A 21662-nucleotide genomic window follows, 5' to 3' on the forward strand; every position below is an offset into this window, starting at 1 on the left:
CCACACCAGGGCCTCACTGCAGCCAAAGGGGCTTCGTGACCCAAAAGCATGCGTGAACACAAAGGAACCATATGGGTACTGATTTGCTTATCATATGCTTAGATGGCTTGACTCATTAGGAACATCGTTACAGATGTAAAGGAGAAACACAAGTATTTGTACAGTCTCTAATTAATTAGCAAGGCCATAATCTTATTATAAAAAAACTTATGTTCATGTGATTTCTTTCATTTTTTATTTTTAATAAATTGCAAAGATTTTAAACACGTTGTTATTATAGGGTATTGTACGTAGAATTTTCCAGCTGCACTGTACCTTACTGTGCAAAAATCTTACCTTCGCCATTTGGCCTAATGCATCTATGTGTCCGTCCAAAAGAGAACAAATTACAAACAGAAAAAAAAAATTACAGAAAAAAATAACTACTTTAACAAGTGATGCACCACAAAAATAAGATCTTACCTGCAGAGATTGTAAAAAAACTTATTGTGAAGCTTGTTAGCCTGCTGGACATTTAATTATTTTTTTTTTAACAAACTTTCATGGCTGTGTTGCTGAGAGAATTTCTGCAGTTTTAGATTCAATTATGTCTTGAATTTTTTATTGCACAGTAGCTAAAAGACAAGGCTGTATAATTTTTATATAATTTTTTATATGCAATGTTTATTATATGTATTTTGATACACAAAATATAAATCATTTTGGTTTGAAATAAAGAATCTAATGAATTTCAGCTTTAATTTTTTACATTTTCACTGTCTAGTTGTGATAAACAATTGGAGCATTTTTTAATCCCAAGTATTAAAAATATTAGAACACGTGGCTGACAATTTAAATTTGATTGATTATTTAAATAATTAATAGCTCTGAATGTCTACCCTTGGTTTATGTCCTGTGTTTTGCCTGTAAAGACTGCATTTGCTATTTAAAACAATAAATCGACATGAACACATTTATGAGAGAAAAGACAGTTATTTTGGAGTTTAAAAGAAATAAACCTCTGGTATATCAACAATCAAACAGCAAACAGTTTGGCCAAAACAGCAACAATAACGCCTCTAGGTTACGTATGTAAGGGAACCTAAGGGAACGAGATGCGTCGAAACGCAGACTGACTAGTCTGACCTGTCCCTGACTAGTGTGTATAACCACAGCTAGATTGAAGGACAGAGGGGCCAGGAGTGGCACTGCCGTTCAGTTTATAGAACTGGACAAAGGCCAGCAGTGTGGACCAGCCTGCAGCGTTGCAAAATGTCTTGGAGGGGTACTTCAGAGGACCAAGCCTTTGCGGCAGCCACACTTCGGGTAGATTATACTCTGACCCGAATGGAGCGGGAAGACCAGAGAACTCATATAATGATGTGATGGCATCAATGATCCATCTGCTATGGGTTTGCTTATTGGCAGGGAGGCCTCTCCTCGGAGGACTGTAGCCTATGAACAGTTAGTCAGACTTTCTCCAGGGACCCGGCCTATAGACTTAGGTGTCTAGTGCGTATCGGGCACAGCCGGTTCAATTTCTCCTGGTCTGGGGCCTGAGAAGGAGGAAGATAGAATGCATGTAACCTTACAGGTCGTGGGACGACCAAGGGCACCTTGGGGATGTTAACCGTCCTGGGGTACAAAAGGCACTATCGTAAACTCCAGGAAGGAGGGGGCCACAGAAAGGTCTTGTAGATCTCCTACTTTCTTAAAAAAGCAAAAAACAAGAGCACAGCCTTGATAGAGAGATGCCTCCTAGATGCCTTGGCCAGAGGCTCAAAGAGGGGCTCAGAGCCAGCCCCCAAAACTATGGCCAGGCCCCATCCAGGGACTCTGCCCAGAGAATGCTCCACTAAGGGTGCGTGATATGCCAAAATGGCGGATGCATACATTTTCAGGGGCCACAGCCACCTTGGAGCCGCCAGGACGGAGTTCCTCTCCTCCAACTCTCTCCAGAACTCCGAGGTGTTGTCCGAACGAATCAACATGTGGTGATCTCTGAGGTCTGGAAGAAAATGCTTTAACACTAGAAGCATGGCCAGCATCTCTAGGCAATTGATGTGCCAAAAAAGATGGGGCCCTTCCATAGACCTTGGGCGGAACAACCACTCATGACCGCTCCACATCTCGTGAGGGATGCATCCGTTGTTAGCATTACGCGACAACTGGGAACTCCCAACATAGAGCCCTGAGACAGGAACACGAGATCTCTTTACATCTAAGGCACGTAGGCATCGCTGTGTGAGTGCATTGCCCTCCCATGAGAACCCATGGGTCCTGAGCCACCACTGAAGGGGGCTCGTGTACAGAAGGCCAAGTGGGATAACAATGGGTGCAGCTGTCATGAGTCTTAGCAGTTTCTGCTAAGACAGTGAGAGGCTGACCTTCCTGACGGCTGTAAGGATGGCTACAATGTGGGCAGGGAAAAGCTGGAGAAAGCACACTCTTCCCAGCATTGAGCCGAAACCCCAAAACCTTCATGTGATTGAGAAAGACATCTCATTGCCGGACTGCTAACTGCTCCAATCGAGCTAATATCAACCAATGGGCGATATAGTTGAAGATGCAGATGCCCTGAATTCTTAGAGCCGCACCGACACATTTTGTGAAGGTGCTTGGTGAGAGGGCAAGGCCAAACAGAAGAACCCAATAATAGTAAGAAGAGTGCTCTTTGGGAGTGAAGCGATCGCATAGAAATGCGAGCAGAATGTGTGGGCACAATGAGCGTGGGCACAATATGCGCAGATCATGCACAGAGTGTGTAGAGAATCTGCGCCGAAAGTGCGCAGAATGTGCGCAGCCAGATCCCTCTGAAACCAACCTAGTTCTGCCCCCAGGTCCATAGCTCCTCGAGCCTAGCTCGCAAGCGGAGAAAATGCTCTCATCACAGGGGAAAAAAGAATCGCCGGAAGACGTGCTTTCAAGCCTGTGAGCAAGTGCTGGTCCAAGCAGGTAAAGTTGAAGAAAGGGACAAGCCCGTTTTGAAACCCTCTGTGAGGTCCATTTGCGAGCCCCAGGAACTGCCGTGCTGCTCTGCCTCAGCGAGAGCAGGGCCAGATCCGTGAGAAGCGTGAGCTCTCTCCTCGGAGAGCAGAGTGATGGCATTGGCATTAGCGTGCTCCGCTCCCAGGATTTTTTTTTTCTTTATTTTCTGAAGAACAATTGACAGACATTTCAACACATACACAGAGTGCTTCGTGAACAAAATGAAGCTGGTGTTTGCCTCACTCCATGTGCGTTTTATACTTCCTGGTCGTAATGTTACCCAACCGGTGACGGTCAGCGTCCAATTTTTGACTGATTACACACATTATTTCAGAACATGAACACTCGGATGCGTTCCCAAAGCGTTTTGACGCAGCTTGAGTTCCTGAAAGGAAATCTTGATTACATCACTTATGATTCTAGCAGCAGAATAAATCCAGAAGTTGATAAAAACAATCAATTGACTGAGAAATATGCATCCAATATATTTGGGAACAACTGCATTATGCAGCAAGACAACAGAGGTCGGACGTAACGGAGTACAAATACTTCGTTACTGTACTTAAGTAAATTTTTTTGGTATCAGTACTTTACTCCACTATTTATTTTTCAGACAACTTTTTACTTTTACTCATTACATTTTTACACAAATATCTGTACTTTTTACTTCTTACATTTTCAAACCCAGCTCGTTACTTTAGTTTTAATTCATTGATTTGGTGAAATATAATTTTTTTTTCACTGTGCCCCGATTTCAGCTGAACAACCGATTTCCTGTTACTGCGCGTCTTTTTCAATCCGCTGGTGTATAAAGTCCTGACTCTCACTCTTTACGAAGATAAGAATCAGCAGGCAGAAGGCAGTAAGAAGTTTGGGGTTAACGTGGATGAGACAGAGGGAGTCAGTGATGTAAACATGAATGAGAACAGACACATTTATGATGATCATCATCTTTTCTCTGCTTGTGTACTATATGTGGATCTTCAGCCTGGATACATTCATTAGGTAACAACATTTTTAATTAGTTTTGTATTAATATATATATATATATATATATATATATATATATATATATATATATATATATATATATATATTTGGCTGTCAAAATTCAAATTATTTTAAACGGCACTAAATGTTAGTAACGTGCTATCAATTTCTGTTTTTACCATTTTTATAAAAAGTATAAATACATAAATAAATAACTAAATATAAAAGAGGCGAAATTAAAACCTCCAGCAAAACATACACTTATTCACGACGTCCCTTCTTTACTTAGATATAAAATAAATAAATAAACTCCACCGAAAAATAATTTTAATCAGTAAACTTTTGTTTTATTTCTGCGCCAAGTCTCAAATCAAACACCAAATCCGCCATGTTTTACACAATTTACCCTCTGGGTGGCGTTTTGTGGGTTTTTCCCTCATAATGGCGAAATGAACCTAAATGACTGTCTTTATTGATCGTACAGATAAAAACAATACATCATTCAAATCTGTAAAATGTCTATAATTATATATAAAAGCTTCTTGACTTGACGAGGTGCCCTTTCTCCGGTATCACCTCATTAACTGTCCGTGTGGAAACATAGCAAAGGCTCTTAATGTCCACACGTCTCTGCACTGTTATAGCCTTTATATTTAATCACTGTACATATGCTTACATATATATCACATGCTGTACATATGATACATATTTATCTGTACTATTTGCACGATTGCTACTTTTTGCACTTCTGGTAGATGCCAAACTGCATTTCGTTGCTGTGTACCTGTACAATGCAATGACAATGTTCTTTCTTTCTTATCTATCTATCTATCTATCTATCTATCTATCTATCTATCTATCTATCTATCTATCTATCTATCTATCTATCTATCTATCTATCTATCTATCTATCTATCTAATATTAATATGATGTGAGGTCCAGTTAACAGCTAAAACAGGTAGAAGTAATAACTACTTTTTACTTAAGTACATGTCAGAGCCAAGACTTCTTTACTTTCACTTGAGTAAAAAAGTTTAATCAGTACTTCAACTTTTACCCAAGTATTTTAAAACATGAGTATCTGTACTTCTACTTAAGTAATGGATGTGTGTACTTTTGCCACCTCTGCAAGACAATGATAAAAAAACACGCTGCCAACAGAACAAAAAGGTTTAAGACTGACCAAGTCTATCACCAGACCTCAATTAGGCGCTATTATCTTTTTTGAAGAGACTTATATACTTTAATCACTTATACACTTTAATCTTTGCTGTTAAGAAATGATATAAGGTGAAAGACATTTTTTGCCGCACATTATTATTCTTATAACAAGAACAATATATAATGCATTGCTTAATCCTAATAGTTTCGTTGTCAAATTGTTGAAAGAGATTCCATTGTAGCCCTATATCACTGTTTTCAAGTCTATTTAAGAGTACTGTATCTCTGCTTTCTGTTAAACACACACACACACACAGACACAGACACAGACACACACACACACACACACACACACACACACACACACAGAGCCCCATGAGTCAAACAAATGAATAAGCATAATTACAGTCTAACCAGAGAGGGATCCAAAAGGTCTCCTGGCTTTTCTCTTCCAGGTCATGTGACCAGGTGCTGCCACACTTCCAGAAGACTGAAGAAAGATCAGTCTGTTCAGTACAGTTTTACTACCTATAGGAAAGGGGGGCGAGATACTGTAGATAAGGTAAGCGTGAAATGAAGAGAGAATTAATTATGAATCAAAATAACTTACCAACATTCATAACTGATAGAATGTATTATTACCTACGCCTTGTTTTCTTCTAAAGGGATTTGTAGATACAAATTTCCTTCTTTTTCCTCTTTGCAGTAGGCAGTCCTGAAAATAAAAACAACATCAAAAAGAATGTTACTTCAACTGTTTAGGTATAAAACTCATCAATATTGTAAATTAATAATTAATAAGTAGGGAAAAGCAAGTATATTAATAGGTTAATGATGCTTTGTTGATGGCAACAACAAATTCTCAGAAGAACATTCTACAAAGATCTATTTGTTTTGTTCAATTTCATTAATGTTTAATGTTAAGATTGTAATGTAAGTTGTTATTCTGACTGACAGTTTTTCCCTTCCAGCATCTTTGTATCATGTCGGCAATCAAATTAGCATTTTCCTGTGGGATGGAAGGGGAAAAAAACTGTTTTTATTTAAATTCACATAAAATAAATGTCTTAGGGCAGTTATTGAATTTGTAAATAAAAATCTACACTTTATTAGTAAAGGTTTCAAGGTGAGACAGATACAAGTCTCACTGAAGTTGTACTTTTATCCAAATTTCCGACACTTATACTAAAAGGTAAAGTTTACATTTTCCTGAATATCCTGCAAGCTTTGTGTGTGTTTTAACAGTACGCTTGTGGTGATTCACAAATTAACTGCAAACTCAATAAATATAATTGAATGGGGGAGAGGGACTTTTTAAAAATAAGGACTTTACAGAAGATGATGCCTTCTAACAAGGATAGTCTTTCTTGCAACTAACCTGCATGCCAGAAATATAAATATACTACAAACGTGAGCTATTGTAGAAAAACTATTTCAGACATTAGACCTTGCTGTGGCCCTGATGCTATTCGAATCAAACCTTATCATTTCATCTGATAGTTACATCGATAATTGCAAATAAACCTATACCACTCATTCTTGAGATATCCTGCTAAATGATGGAAGGACAATCCGAATAGATAATGCTTCCCCACTCAGTAATGGAGTTTGAAATGTTTTTGATCCTTTCTCTCTTTCTTCTACCTACTCTGTAGGATTAAGCTCTGGTCCAAATCCACCTTACCAGGATAAAACTATTATTGAAAAAGAATAAATGTGGTTACTGAAGTAATATATGTTAGCAATTATTTTTCCTATAATGATTTAACACAAGCATTCATGTGCTCTTACTTCGATGATGCGCTACACTGCAATGTCTATTACAGGTACTTAATAAAACTCATGGTGCACAACAGTAGCTGAACAGACATTAGCTTTAACTAACAGCCTCAATTCACTAATTACATTCTCTTCTCTGATTCAGAGCCTGAAATCAGGTGTGTGCTAAAAAACTGTTGTCCTAAACAAAAGGATATTTATGGTTATATAAAATATTAAAAAGGGTGAGATTGAGACAGAGAGTAATAATGAATGAACACTATCAGCTGTTAGAGTGAAAAATGACACCTCAGTACTGCCCTGACTGCACACTGCCATCTAATGCAGCTATTTTTATACAGTGAATTTAAACTGTTAAGGTAGAATTTTACCTTTTCAAGATCTACAAACCTGTATAAAGGAAAAACGCAGTTAAATATAAAGTACTTACGATGAAAATAGTGGGAGTAATAAATATTGAAGTAAACTTTTCTGATGAAACAGAAATAAGGGTGTAATCAATTCATTTAATATTTTTGTTTAATTTCAAGATGGAACTTCTGCAACATGTTGGAGACTTGGCAAGTCTTCTTATCTGAACCATCAGACCTCTGAAACTAATCCAACTACAAAAAACTACAGCTGCACTACTGGTTCATCTAAGTTCCCATTGACACGCTGACAATATCAGACTTAAAATACCAAAACATCCAAATTGAACTTCTGAAAAAGGCAAAGACTTGTACTTGGCACTTAAGTGGGCAATATAAGTCTTCACATAATTATAACAAATATATAAAAGATTTTAGATTTATAGCATTCCTAATCCTTGACCTATATCTTTAGTTTGATAGTATAAGTTTTAAAAATACTCTGTTATGATAAATTTGTGTATATACAGTATCTTGACACATACAAGAGGCATGTCAAAGTATTTCAGCTGAATGTTTGGAGAAACAAAATGTCCGTATGCCAAGAGTGTGTAAAGTTGTTAATGCTAAGGGAGGATTTATTACTAAAAATTAAGTTTAACATCTATTAATTTATATATTTGCTTGGTCAAAGAAAAATCTTCATACTGTTAAACTACCTACATTGTTGCAAATAAGCAAAAGGAACATGAATCTGTGGTTTAAAAACTATAAAAGACTAGGTTTTTCCAAATATTTGACAGCCACCTTAATTATAGACTACATCAATACAATACATTTTTTTGTCTAGCACATATTACAGCACTTTTCCACTGATTTATAAAAGGTCCGGATGCACATTTAGTTTAAAGAGCCAGGAGTAAAACTGAGAGGAAAATCAGATCTCGTCTTCTTTAAGATTACACTGGATAGCATGATTATTAATCAGTACAGTTTAAGTGTGTTAGAATAAACATTCGGTATAAGCATTTTGTGTAGAAGAGTCCAGGGATAAGCAAGGGAATATACTGTAGTTCATGTAATGCACCAGTATGCCTAAAATTAGGACAGACTGCCCTCTATTGGCACAAAATATTATGCTACAAATCAAAACAGACGTATTCAGAATTCTGAACTCTGCTTCTGGGTTCCAGCAGTTCTGCATAGTGGTGATTATAATCATGCTCATTAATGGATATTTTTTTGTATTTTTTTTTTATGAGCTGCTGACCAGAAGGAGGATTTCCAATAGGCAAGACTAGCAGGAAAGCTGTGTACAGTGGTGTACAGTGTAACATGTAACATTAAACGATGTCTATGCATTAAAAATATTTTTACAGCGCTTTTCAGTGGCAAGCTTGTGCGAAGGTTTTTTTTACCATTGATATTTAAATATTATATTAATTACATCACCTTATCCTGCTATTCACCAGGTTGCCAGATGACATGACTGCCTTTCCTACGATTCAGATTTGAAATCCAAACCTTACATACTTAGACTAAAATATACTGTAGCCAAAATTTTACATAAGATATATAGCAAGGACAAGCCAAAGACATTTATGTCTTCAATCCAAAGAATGGATTGGAGCAGCCGAGTCTGGCAACACTGTCTCTTTATTATATAAATATAAAAATACATTCAGGGGAGTGGCCACCTCATTTGCCTGAAAGGTATTTTACTATACAATTCATGCAGACCTAATAAATCATACCTACCTCATCTACAGTAAGAGTTTTATCCTGGCCAGGACCTCAGTACACGGAGTCTAGGGAACAACTCCTAGCCAATCCACCTACTAGTGTGGATTTTTAGGGCAATAAGAGGAAACCCATGCATACACAACTATCAGATAATAACAAGAGTTCAGGATCGAACCTGAACCCTAGAACTGTAAGGCAACAATGCTACTTTCTGCACTATGACTATATAAAGCTTCTGTTGATTCATATAACCATCAAAGCTCTGTTTCTTTTCTTTAAACCAAACTCATTCATCAGTAAAGAGTGAGGAGCAAAACTTAAAAGCCAGTACATTAATGTAATTTTATGTAGCAATTTATCCTGGAACAGATCAAAATGCAAACACAATCCTCTCTTTTATAAAAATACATCAACGATAACGTAACATTCCAAAAACAACTTTCAAGGGTTTAGTTCATACACAAACACCAAAGCTCCTGTTTCAAACCCAGCTTGAAAATGGAGCAAATATAATAGAGTTGCTTGCATCAGTACACTGGAGTCGGTTGTTTGATTTCAAAGTTCTCTGTTTGCTTGAAGTTTGTGGCAGTAAAAGCAGTAGCATAAACATATGTGAGGGAAGTGAACATGCTAATTGTTTATGTTGAGCCTCCTTTAAACCAAACTATGCCTCTAGAGTCCATAATTTCTTTCATTAATTACACAGTATTTGTGAATTTTGTGTTTTTCTTTGACTAATTTTACTGTTATTTGAAACGTGCAGTCCACAGTTAGTGTTTTTTCTGTAACCTTTATTGCATTCCCTTCTAAAATGTGTGGACAGGCTACAGTGTCAGTATCATAGCCAGACAAAAAACACAAATCTGTCAAAAGCACAAGGTTTTCTGAACCAGACCGTCTATGTAACTCTGCATTGCCATTACCCAGAAAGGCATTTGATTTTTGTCATCCCTAATATGCGAAAACATGAAGAGAGGCCACTTAATCAAGGAAATCTGTGAGACAGTCACAGCACAAATCCATCACATCTTATGTTCCTTTGACAACATGCTCATTATTAACAATAATATTCAAGTCAAAACTGAGTACCGCATTTCATCGGCTTCGTAGTCTACCGGCGAAATGTGTAATCAAACACTCGGTGTGTGTTCCTCGGTGCTCAAATTGTCAGACAGAATGTACAGAGAGCAGGAAAGTTAATTGTTTTCTCTGAAACAGCCCCGGGTATGATATCTCGTTTGACACAAGGCTACACCAGGGAGACACACGCAAGGTGATGATCTATTAGGACACAGCTTGAAGTTCAGCAAAAGGAGACTCAGCACATCTCTCACACCTCATAAATGTTTAATGATATCTAAAAGCTAATACTTCTCTCTAGGATTTTTCTGGCTTTAGCAGTCTATCTTTAATACACTTGGGCCTGACCCCTGCCAGGTCATAAAGAAACACTGAAATGTGGGTGGGAATGTAGATCTGCAAAATCAGTTACCATCAAGCAATCTATATAAGAGAGGGCTCAAATAAAATGCTTTTATGTTTGTCCAAATAGAGTATGGAGGTAATCATTCTATAACTGCTTCAATGGGCAATAAAACGAGAAAGTCAGAACTAAGCGGTGAAGAATTCTTCATTATAGAGTATGGCTTTGAAAATAGTTGGAAAGCCATTTTTACATTTTAGCAACCATTTCAGTATATCTTCTCAAGGGGCAATACAAAAGAAAAGAATCTCGGTTATATTTTAGAGTAGTCATTGTGCAGCTTGTATAGCAGTACAGATTTCCAGTCCTCTGAAAATAACTCAACATACATCCATTATTGTCTAAAAAATAAACCTGAATATGACTGAACATGTCAAAACTGTGTCAAAAGCATCAATATTTTGTGTGAGCACCATTGTTATCTAGCACTGCTTTAATCCTCCTGGGCATGGAATTTACCAGAGCCCCACAGGTTGTTTCTGGGATCCGCTTCCACTCCTCCATAATGACTTGACTGAGCAGTTGGATGTTAGACACATGGCACTTCTCCACCTTCTGTTTGAAGATGCCCCACAGGTGCTTAATAAGGTTTAGGTCTGGAGACATATTTGGCCACTCCATCACCTTCACCTACAGCTTCCTCAGCAAGGCAGTTTATTTGGTGTCATTATTATTATGATGAAAAACCACCGTTTGGCCCAGTTTCTAAAGGGAGGGCAACATGTTCTGCTTCAGAATGTCACAGTAGATGTTGGAATTCATGTTTTTCTCAATGAACCGCAGCTCCCCAGAAGCTCCACCAGCAGCAATAATGCAGCCCCAGACCTTAATGCTACCACCACCAAGCTTGACTGTAGGCCACACATAATTACTCTTGGTACTCCTCACCAGGGTGTCACCACACATGCTAGACGCCATCTGAGCCAAACAATTTTATCTTAATCTCATCAGACCACAGGACATGGTTCCAGGAATTCATGCTCTTGGACGGGTTGTCTTTAGCAAACTGTTTGCAGGCTTTCTTTTGAGCCAGCTTCAGAAGAGGCTTCCTTCTGGGATGACGGCCATGCAAATTGACTTGTTGCAGTGTGCGGCGTATGGCCTGAGCACTGACAAGCGGACCTTCCACTACTGCAACCACTAAAGCAATGCTGGCAGCATTTATGTACCTGTTTTTTAGAGCCAGCTTCTGCACCTGATGCACAGTAAGAGGACTCAACTTCGTTGAATGACCCTTGTGAGGCCTGTTCTGAGTGGAACCCGTCTTGGAAAACTTATGGTTTCAGGGTGTTACGGATCTTTTTATAGCCTCGGTCATCTTTGTGGAGAGCAACAATTCTAATTCTCATTGAGTTCTTTGCCATGAGGTGCCATGTTGAACATCCAGTGGTCAGTATGAGATAATTTTACTCAAAGTACTAAATTTCAACTGCTCTAATAAAAGACAAATAAAACACATTTTTTTTTATCTACATGCAATTATAGAAACAGAATCAGGTTTATTGGCCAAGTGTATTGACACACACAAGGAAGTTGTGTCCAGCTGTTAGTGACTCTCAAAGTACAGACATAAATAAAACTATACATTCAGCTTGGACTAAACAAGAAAAAAACAGACAAGACAAGACAAAAAGTGGAAGATACTGAATTGCCATTCGCATCCTCTACATTGTTGAGCTCATAAATAGAGGAGAGAGTAGGCAATTCTTCTCATGGAAAATGACCAGATTTGCTCCCTTGAACTTGAACCCATAGATGACTGTAGCCTTACAAGAAGTCAAACTTGTATTCACCTGTTGGCAGGAGAGCACTATTCTGTAACACTTAGGATCCTAACATTAACATAATAAATAAAATACACTTAAAATAAAAGCTTATTCATCACAGACCAAATAGATTTGTTTTTAAATCAATGTGATAACAGGCAACAGTCTTGTCCCTGTACTAAGAAAAGAATAAAAAAAAATAGCTAGCAACACATTTAGAATGTATGTCAAAGAGCAGTTTAAATTATGTAACAATCTTCTTTTTCTTCTTTCGGCTTCTCCCATTAGGGGTCGCCACAGCGGATCATCTGTCTCCATACCCCTCCTGTCCTCTTCATCTGCCTCTTTCAAACCAACTACCTGCATGTCTTCCCTCACCACATCCATAAACCTCCTATCTAATGCTTCCTCTTTTCCTGGCAGCTCCACCCTCAGCATTCTCCTACTGATATACCCCATGTCCCTCTTCTGCACATGTCCAAACCATCTCAACCTCGCGTCCTTCACTTGGTCTCCAAAACATTGTACATGCACTGTCCCTCCAATAAACTCATTTCTAATCCTGTCCATCCTCAAATTATGCAACAATAACAACATAAATTCACCCATTACACAAACTATAAAAGATATTAGGAAGATAGAATGTTTTACAGAAGATGAGCTGTGGTTAAATCTTTTGATGTTTGAATACTGGAGCCATACACTTACAGACAATTATGGTTACTTACACTTTCCTAAAGGGAGTCTGATGTCTTAAAGGATAAACTATATAATAAGTAGACTCCTCCCCACCCAGTTTTTTTTTTCAGAAACAGGAAATATGGCTTAGTTCGTGTTTTGAACTTTTGAGTTTGAGTTAAAGGTCTGCATCTATAAGCAACAAAAAATGGGCAAAGTATCAGGGGTTGATTAAATGATCGTGCAGCCAGAGGGAGAGCTAACTGTTACAACCTGTTTTTTACTGATTTCAACAATAAAAGACCTGGGAGTTATTTTGGACACCAACCTGTCTTTTAAAAATCATATCAACCATGTTACAAAAACGGAAGGTGGTCTTCTTCCACCTTAGAAATATTGCTAAGCTAAGAAACATGTTGTCTATATCTGATGCAGAGAAGCTCGTCCATGCGTTCATGACCTCCAGAATAGACTATTGTTATGCATTACTAGGTGGTTGTCCTGCATCATTAATAAACAAGCTACAGTTTGTCCAGAATGCAGCAGCCAGAGTTTTCTCAAGGTCGAGAAAATATGATCTTATAACCCCAATCATATCATCCCTACAATGGCTAACTATTAAGTTTTGAATCGACTACTACTACTTACTCACAAAGCCCTAAATGGTTTAGCTCCCAATTATTTATCAGTCCTCTAACACGCTACAATCCATCACGCTCCCTGAGATCTTAAAGCTCTGGACTTCTAGTAGTTCCTAGAATAACAATGTCCACTAAAGTTGGTAGAGCATTCTCACATTTATCTCCCAAACTTTTAAATCGTCTTCCTGACAGTGTTCGTGGTTCAGACACACTCTCCCGTATCAAGTGCAGATTTAAAACGTATCTTTTTAGCAAAGCCTACACATAACACATCTGATCAAATGCACATTATCAACTTGTGCTGTTAATATCATGAACAGCAGCTACGGTAATTCCCTTCCACTGCTTCTCTTTCTCTACCCATCCTAAAGTTGCACCAGCTCCAGTCACGTCCCACCTTATGAAGATTGTGGACCTTTAAAGAAGTAGATGCCGACCCCCGCAAACATCCCGAACCATCTAGAGACGTACCAGTGCCAATTGGATCCCACTTCATGTGGAGTTTGGCCACTGGACCTCTTTGAGTGTTTAAAGGCTCTGGCATGGAGAAGCTGGTTAGGATCTGTGATGATCGCAAATGTTGAGCTATTTTATGAGTTGCTCAGTAGCTCCTGGTTTTATAACCACAAATGACTGTAAAAGACTGTAGAAAGAACATTACTCATAATCTTACACTCCAGTACTCATGTTAGTTCTCACTCTCCAGTGTTCTGTATTGTATAAAGATTTATGATCACATTTTTGATGTCACCCAAATGAGGATGGGTTCCCCTTTTGAGTCTGGTTCCTCTCCTCATAACATCTAAGAGAGTTTTTCCTTGCCACAGTCATCATGGCTGCTCATAAGGAACACATCGTTCACCTTAACTCTTAAAATTCTCTTTAAAAAAAAGCGCTATAGAAATAATTTGACTTGACTCGACTTGACAACCGGAAATCAAACACACACTCAATGCTAGTTTCAGTTCATACACATCCATGTCCACAGCACCACCCATATTATATTATAATCATATTATAACTGTTTACATGCTGTTTTGCACACCTCTCAGTTGCTGCTCTTGCTGTTCTGCACAACATTGTGTTTATGTTTACAAGTACACTCTAGTTTATATTTCTCTTTTGCACATGATTATATGTGTATGTGTGTAATGTGTATTGTCTGGTCTTTTCTCTTGCACTGGTTGCACCAGGTTGCACACGATGCACTTTATGTGGCTAGGACTATTAACTTTAGTCCTTAGCTCTGTGTCCTGTTATGTAGCTCTATGTTGTGTGATGTAGCTTTCTGTTGATTTATGTAGCACCAGGGTTCTGGAGAAACATTGTCTCATTTCACTGTGTACTGCATTAGCTATATATGGTTGAAATGAAAATAAAAGCTTCTTGACTCTTGACTAATGCTACAGTCTTGTCCTAACATGAATGGGCTTTTGCACATCTCCTCAGCACCAGGAGGCTAAATATGCTGATGCCATGATCTGGCCCTGTGAATATTTCCTTGTAAAAATAGAAAAGCACTGAAGTATGCAAAGAGAAGTCTTTGGCAGCAGTGCAATAAACATCAATACTGATGGTACTAGAAATTAATTGACATTTTTTATGCAAGAAACAAAAACAATATGGGGTGTACATTTATCCATTTATAGTTACATTTAATGTTGTGGAACATCTTCTGTCATCAATTATTATACAGAAGCTATAAACAGTCACCCCTTCACAAACCTCTATTTTTTCTTTTAAAGCCAACGAGAAAAAAGATCACTTTCCTCTGACTTTTATAAAGCACTAGCACTAAATATGCCCTCTAAATGTACTAAAATAAACTGAATGCATGTGAAGCATCTGTCATACAACTCCCTGTGTAATCTATATCATTAAACTCAAACCTATAAAAACAAACCTGTGATTTTCTCACTACTGGAACTACAGCCAGAGCTGCTGTTATAGGAAATTTCAATCAACATGTTCTGACTAAGCAGATTTAAAAATTCACCGTGGAATAAATAATAATAGTGATGCACACATATTTTATGCAGAATGTCACTCTGAGATATTGTAAATGAAATTTTTGTGAATGTCTAAAACAATGCATCCTACAATTGCAAAACACTGCATAACACAAAGCCGAATAACATTCTGCATATTTATTTATAATTATTACCAGCAGTAAGTTAGCCTCGAAACACTGTCATCAAATTTACCAGCAATCACTCAAATTTTTTGCCTTGCAGTCATGCAATATTAATAGGACCTAAACTATTTATATTGTGACTATTAATAATAAATGGCAGGGCTTTAAAAATTGTGCTTGAACTCATAGGGCAGTAATTTTATCCATTCCTTTTGAGCTAGGAATGTACTACAGCAGTACTGTAGTAGTACTTATATACAGTATATACTGTACATACATACATACATACAAACATACATACATACATACCCCTCAAATGTTAGCAACTATTTTAGTATATTTTCACAAGGGATAATATTATATAAATAAAATTGGATATAAGTAGCCAATGTGCATCTGTTCTCTGAAAGTAACATAACATACAGCAATTATTGTCTAAATAACTGGCAACAAAAGTAGGTAGACCCTAAGTGATAACAGCTGTCTGTTGTGTAACATGTCCCATTCATCATGTTCATATTTTTGTCTGCTTGACAGGACCATAAAAATTGTGTATCTTGTATTTTATCAGTTACAAATTTGGTGCTTTAAATACAATTCTCTCATACTGACCACTGGATGTTCAACATGGCACCTATCTTATCTCATGGCAAAGAATGTCTCCGTAACGTATGTAACCATGGTTCCCTGAGGGAACGAGACACTGCATCAACAACACTTTGGGAACGCTTCGCGTTGTCCATGCTCTGACTCCTCTCCTCAGAGGGCCATAGCAGATAAACAGTTGTTTTGACTGCAACCTCCAAGGCACTCTCTTGAAAGCAAACTCCAGGAACTTTCTATGTTCCATGACCAGAGGCTGCTCGGGCTCCACCAGGGTGGGGCACACCCCGTTGAACCGGGGCGGACAAGACTTGCAGTACCCATCAAGACACATCTGGCTGATCGTTAAGGAAATCAGCCTCTCGAGATTGACCCCTGGTGTGCCTAGAGCTGTAGCTACACCCTGGTGCAGCTCTAGGGGCCTCCTGGGAGGCAGCGAACCCCCAAAGTCTGCTGTGGTACCAGGCAGAAACAGGGAGGTCATTCAAAGTGAGCGGTTCAGCTGACGTAGATTAGTATAGGACACAAACCTCCATCCTTTTTGGGAACTATGAAGTACAGTCTGTAGATCCCAGGCTCTCTGTCTAACAGAGGAACCACCTCGGTGGCCTCCTTCCTCAAGACAGTATCTACTACTTGTTCCATGACCAGAGCTTGCTTGAGCCCCACCAGGGTAGTCAAGCTTACTGGACGAGCGAGCTTGCTGCTGTCTGTCTGGCTATTTATTTATTTATTTTATTTTATTTTATTTTTTAAATTTTTGTATTTTTGTTATCTATCTCAGGCATGGCATGGGTCACTACCTTTAATAGCTCCTCGAAGGGGGCTCTGTGAGGGGTTTTCTCTCAGGGCTGAGCGAAGCTGAGCACTCATAGCAAGGAAAAGAAACCGCAGAGAGGCGAACCTTGTGGCAGAATGCTGGATACAATCTCTGTGCCACTTGTTTCAGAGCGGAGAAAACCTGCATGCTCCGCTCCCAGACAAGTGGCACTAAGATTCACCGCCAAGATGACAATTGCCTTGCTGAGGAAGCTGAAGGTGAAGTTGATGGAATGGCCAAGTATATTTCCAGACCTGAACCGTATTAAGCACCTGTAGGGCATCTTCAAGTGAAAGGATGAGCACCACCATCTGTCTAACATCCAGCAGCTCTGTGATGTCATTAAGGAGGAGTGGCATGTTCACTTAGGGTGTACTTACTTTTTTTGCCAGCTATTTTGACAGTAATGACTGTATGTTAAGTTATTTTTAGAAGACAGTAAATCTGTACTGCTATACATTTGCACATCGACCACTCTAAAACATATCCAAGTTTTATTTCTATAGTATCGTTAATTAAGAAGATACACTAAAATGTTTGCTGAAATGAGATATTGTCTATACTGTACATTCTGTATACTGTACTGTACTGTATACTGTATATCAGATTACCGGGAAAGGAAAAGTGAAGGAGAGAATTTAAAGCTTAATATTTTTAGATTTTTAGCTTGGCCAAAAGATTTTTATATACTGTATGTATACACAAACATTTTTTTTTTTTTTTTTAATAATTAACAATAAAGTTAGGATAAATGAAAAAACAGATGAAACAAATCAGCAGTGATGCTTTTAAGGGGCTTCAGGCAATGTTTTATCCGAATGTTTAACATACTGATATTTTAATTTATTGACATTATTTTTCGAAATTTGCAGGTGTCTTGCTCAATTTTACCCATTTGCCTACAGCATTCTCTACAGTAATTCTTCTGGTTAATTTTTTCTTGAGAAAGAGAAGAAAATAGTGCTTAGTCACCAAAATGAATGAAAATGATGGAGAAAGGGATTATCACATATACAGGTAAACAAGGTAAAACTGCCATAGGCAAAATCATGTTAATATGACAAATGCTTTTTTTTTTTTACAATACTTTTTTAATATAGAATGTCTACCTAAAGCACAAAACAGTCAAAATAATATCGGTCATTTATACAACACCTTTTTTTCTTTGCAATTCTCTAGGAACTTTAATAACAAAAGAGCTTGTAGAAAACAACCCTCTAGCTAGTATTAAGCAAATGTAATGTATACTGTATTCTATTACAAAATGGAAACATTAGCAATGGGATGGTGAAGAAGTGGGTTGTCTTGCCTCCTTATGGCTTCAGGGTCCCCATTTGATCCTGAGTGCGTGTGTTTTGCATGTTTTTTACCCCTCTCACAAATACATCAATGTAGGTGGATTAGATACACTAAATTGCCCCTTGGTAGGAAACTGTGTGTCTAGTGTAGCTCTGTAATTGGGTGCCGTCCCATTGAGTGTTTATTTCCACAACACACCCAAGGTTTCTGGGATTGGCTTCAGATCTTTGTGACCCTAAGGAGGATAAAGTTTTACAAACTGATTAAATGAATTTACACACATTGCTTTGATACTTATTTAATGCTTATCTTGTATCATATCATGGTGTAAGACATGTAGACTCACTGTAAACTATGTAATGTATTTATTCAGAAAATGTTTATTTCTAAATGTAAAATTTAATTCATGATTGTTCCTTAACCATATTATCTAGCCAAATGTTAAGTTTCCAGTTTACCCATACTGCATTAAACATTAATTCAATATAGTTGTCCACTAGTTGCTACTGTTTAACTCATCATTTCATTTCTTTTGAAAAGTTTATCTTAATGGGTCATGCCTTATGTAAAAAAATGTATACTAAAGCAGGATTATTTGCTAAAACATTTCAAATAGTCATATTGCCATGTTTTGCCATATAATAAGAGATACAACTAGCTTCTTATAATCAGAAATGTGTTTATAGGTGAGTTTTAAGAGCTGTACACAATCAGTGCATTATTTAATGCTGAGAATGACTTCTAATTGAATAAAATATATATAGACTTTTTAGGAAATGCGGCAATAAGGCTGGAGAACAGTCAAGAGCAAAACTGAATAATGAAATCATTATTGGTGATAGTCAATGAATCTCCCAGCAGTGTAGATCCAAATCAATTAAACATTATCCCACATTCTATTCAGTTCGATTAAGATGAAAAAATGTTGAGTGCTTGACAAGTGTGCTCATGGGGGGAAAATTAGCTACAGTATTTTGCTGATTCAACCTGATACACACACACACACACACACACACACACACACACACACACACACACACGCACACACACACACACACACGCACACACACACTCACACAAATACACACACATACAAAAGAAGCAAATAAGTTTGTCACTGATGCTGAAAGGACAGAAATATTAAAGCAAATAAATAATCCCTGAAATATTACTGCTAACACTGTGCAACCTAGACAGCGAAACCAGGGATGAAAGCAAAATTTCTAAGCAGCAGTTGCTACAATCAGTGAGATGCAGGTGTGCATGTGTGTGTGTGTGTGTGTGTGTGTGTGTGTGTGTGTGTGTGTGTGTGTGTGTGTGTGTGTGTGTGTGTGTCAGTGTTTGGGCTGCTCATGACTTAAACCTTTGAAAATCCTTTTTAAAAAGTTGGGGGGTGTTCAGCAGTGGAACAGAGCTTTCAGCAGGCCAGAACGCAAACACAGGGAGCAGTGGGATCACACACACAAAACAACTCAGAAAGTCAGGAAAGTGCTTATGTGCAGAAACAGTGAGCAAGACACCAGGGGTCTATCACTTCCCCCCACACCGAAAGACCAACAGTGGAGCTTAAGCACTTTATTTGAAAAATATCGCAAATATGTATGGAAAAAAAAAGCCCACAAGGTTGCATGCTGTGATAAGGCAATAATCAAGGGCAGGGTGGTGTGATGCAGAAACACGGTTCCCAAAGCACCATTACTGTTACAAATCCAAAGGTAATTTTATTTTCCATAACAGAACATCCTGAAGTGTTTTACCTACCTTATACCAAATCAAATTGCCAATGATTACATTTTTTTCATTTATTACTAATTATTTATCCAGTGTGAAATGTTTATGAAACAAGGTACTAATAACATTATAGAAAAAAAAGAAGGACAAGAAAGAGGATTTTACTTGTCACAAATGCTCTAGAGCACAGTAAAATACCTTCTTCACATATCTTACTGTAGCTTGTTAGGAAACTGGGGCTAGAGTTCAGGGTCAGACATGATACAGTGCCCTTGGAGCTTGAAAGGCTTAAAGGCTGTGTTTAAGCACCCAATAATGCCAGCTTGCCAGTTGTATGACTTAAAACCCCAACCTTATGATCACTAACCGTGACCCTTTACTGTTGAACCACTACTTTCCCTGTAGCAGCTATAGTGCACCTATTTTGGTATCATCTAGTTTAAGACAAGAATGCAGCTGTTATCAAAATGTATTAAAAAGTGTTGAATCTTAAATAAATCCCTGTGTTGTAAAACTAGACACTAGAGACTCCTTCCATAACTGTTAAATGTTTTCTTACACCTTATCAATGCTTAGATGTTTTTTCTTTAGAGTACCACATTTTAAATGCAGGTATTCTCAGTCTTAGCTATCATGGAGAGTGCAATATTCAAGTGTTTTTTTAAGTTGTAACTGTAGAAACAAGAATGTATCAACAATATACTGTAACAAGCTAATTATTATAAACGATTTGTCTTTTAGAAGTGCCGTTATAATAACTATACAAGTTAATCCTGGTCCACAAATGTAATGGATTGAGGGGCATTCAAGGAATGCTTATAGACAAAAGACTCTATGTGAACATATGACCATAAGATTTTTAATCACTTAAATTTTCTTTTCATAATTTTTATCACTTTAAACAGGCAGGCTGCAAATTCATTTTGTTCCCAGCGTCATTTAGGATTTTTTTTATATATATATATATATATATGCTTAATGGTTTTTACACTCCAAGGGTCCTGCTATTAATAGCAGTTCTACACACTTAGCAGTTAGAGTCACATTAGGATCCAAGAGGAAACAATAAGCAAAGATTTCTTTTCAAAGTGCTGTTCTGCATCACTCTGTTTGCTTCATGCCAATAAACTGCAAGAAAACTTCAAAAGTTTTCTTTTCGATAAAACATTTGGCTCCTAACCCATTTAAAATATCCTAAAACATGTACATGTACAATAGCAATTCATAAGTATCTGGCCTTGCCTGAAACATTGAAGTGATATCAGATTGGATTTGTCTTTGTATATATGTTGACCTCCTGAAAACACAACAGACCTTTTTTTTTTTTTTTAATGCTCAGGCCTGTGGTAAAACAGTCCATCAGTAATGCAAGGACATTTAAAACAAATACACTGGCAGCTTTTCAGCTTGCTCACTGTTTCCTGCTTTGTTCTGATCATGGCTACATAAACAAACATGCCCAGCATTTCACTCTGGACAGAGAGAAAGAAAGCAAGACCATATTATTAAATGGGGA

At 37.7% G+C, this 21662-nt stretch overlaps 1 protein-coding gene across 14 annotated transcripts in view; it reads right to left on the reverse strand.

The window, feature by feature from the left end:
• The window catches only part of pcbp3 (poly(rC) binding protein 3), an 84114-nt gene that overhangs the window by 49854 nt on the left and 12598 nt on the right, over nt 1-21662 (reverse strand). For 11 of the 14 annotated variants that reach the window (XM_046844038.1, XM_046844021.1, XM_046844030.1 and 8 more), the window contains 2 exons: nt 5762-5834; nt 5534-5647 (listed from right to left, as the gene is read on the reverse strand). The gene's annotated coding sequence lies outside the window, so the exon portion shown is untranslated. Of the gene's footprint in view, nt 1-5525; nt 5671-5761; nt 5835-21662 lie in introns of all 14 variants that reach the window. The other 3 variants (XM_046843956.1, XM_046843966.1, XM_046843946.1) reach the window with 2 other exon arrangements.

This window comes from Silurus meridionalis, chromosome 3, assembly GCF_014805685.1.
Source record: "Silurus meridionalis isolate SWU-2019-XX chromosome 3, ASM1480568v1, whole genome shotgun sequence".
NCBI classification, from domain to species: domain Eukaryota; kingdom Metazoa; phylum Chordata; class Actinopteri; order Siluriformes; family Siluridae; genus Silurus; species Silurus meridionalis.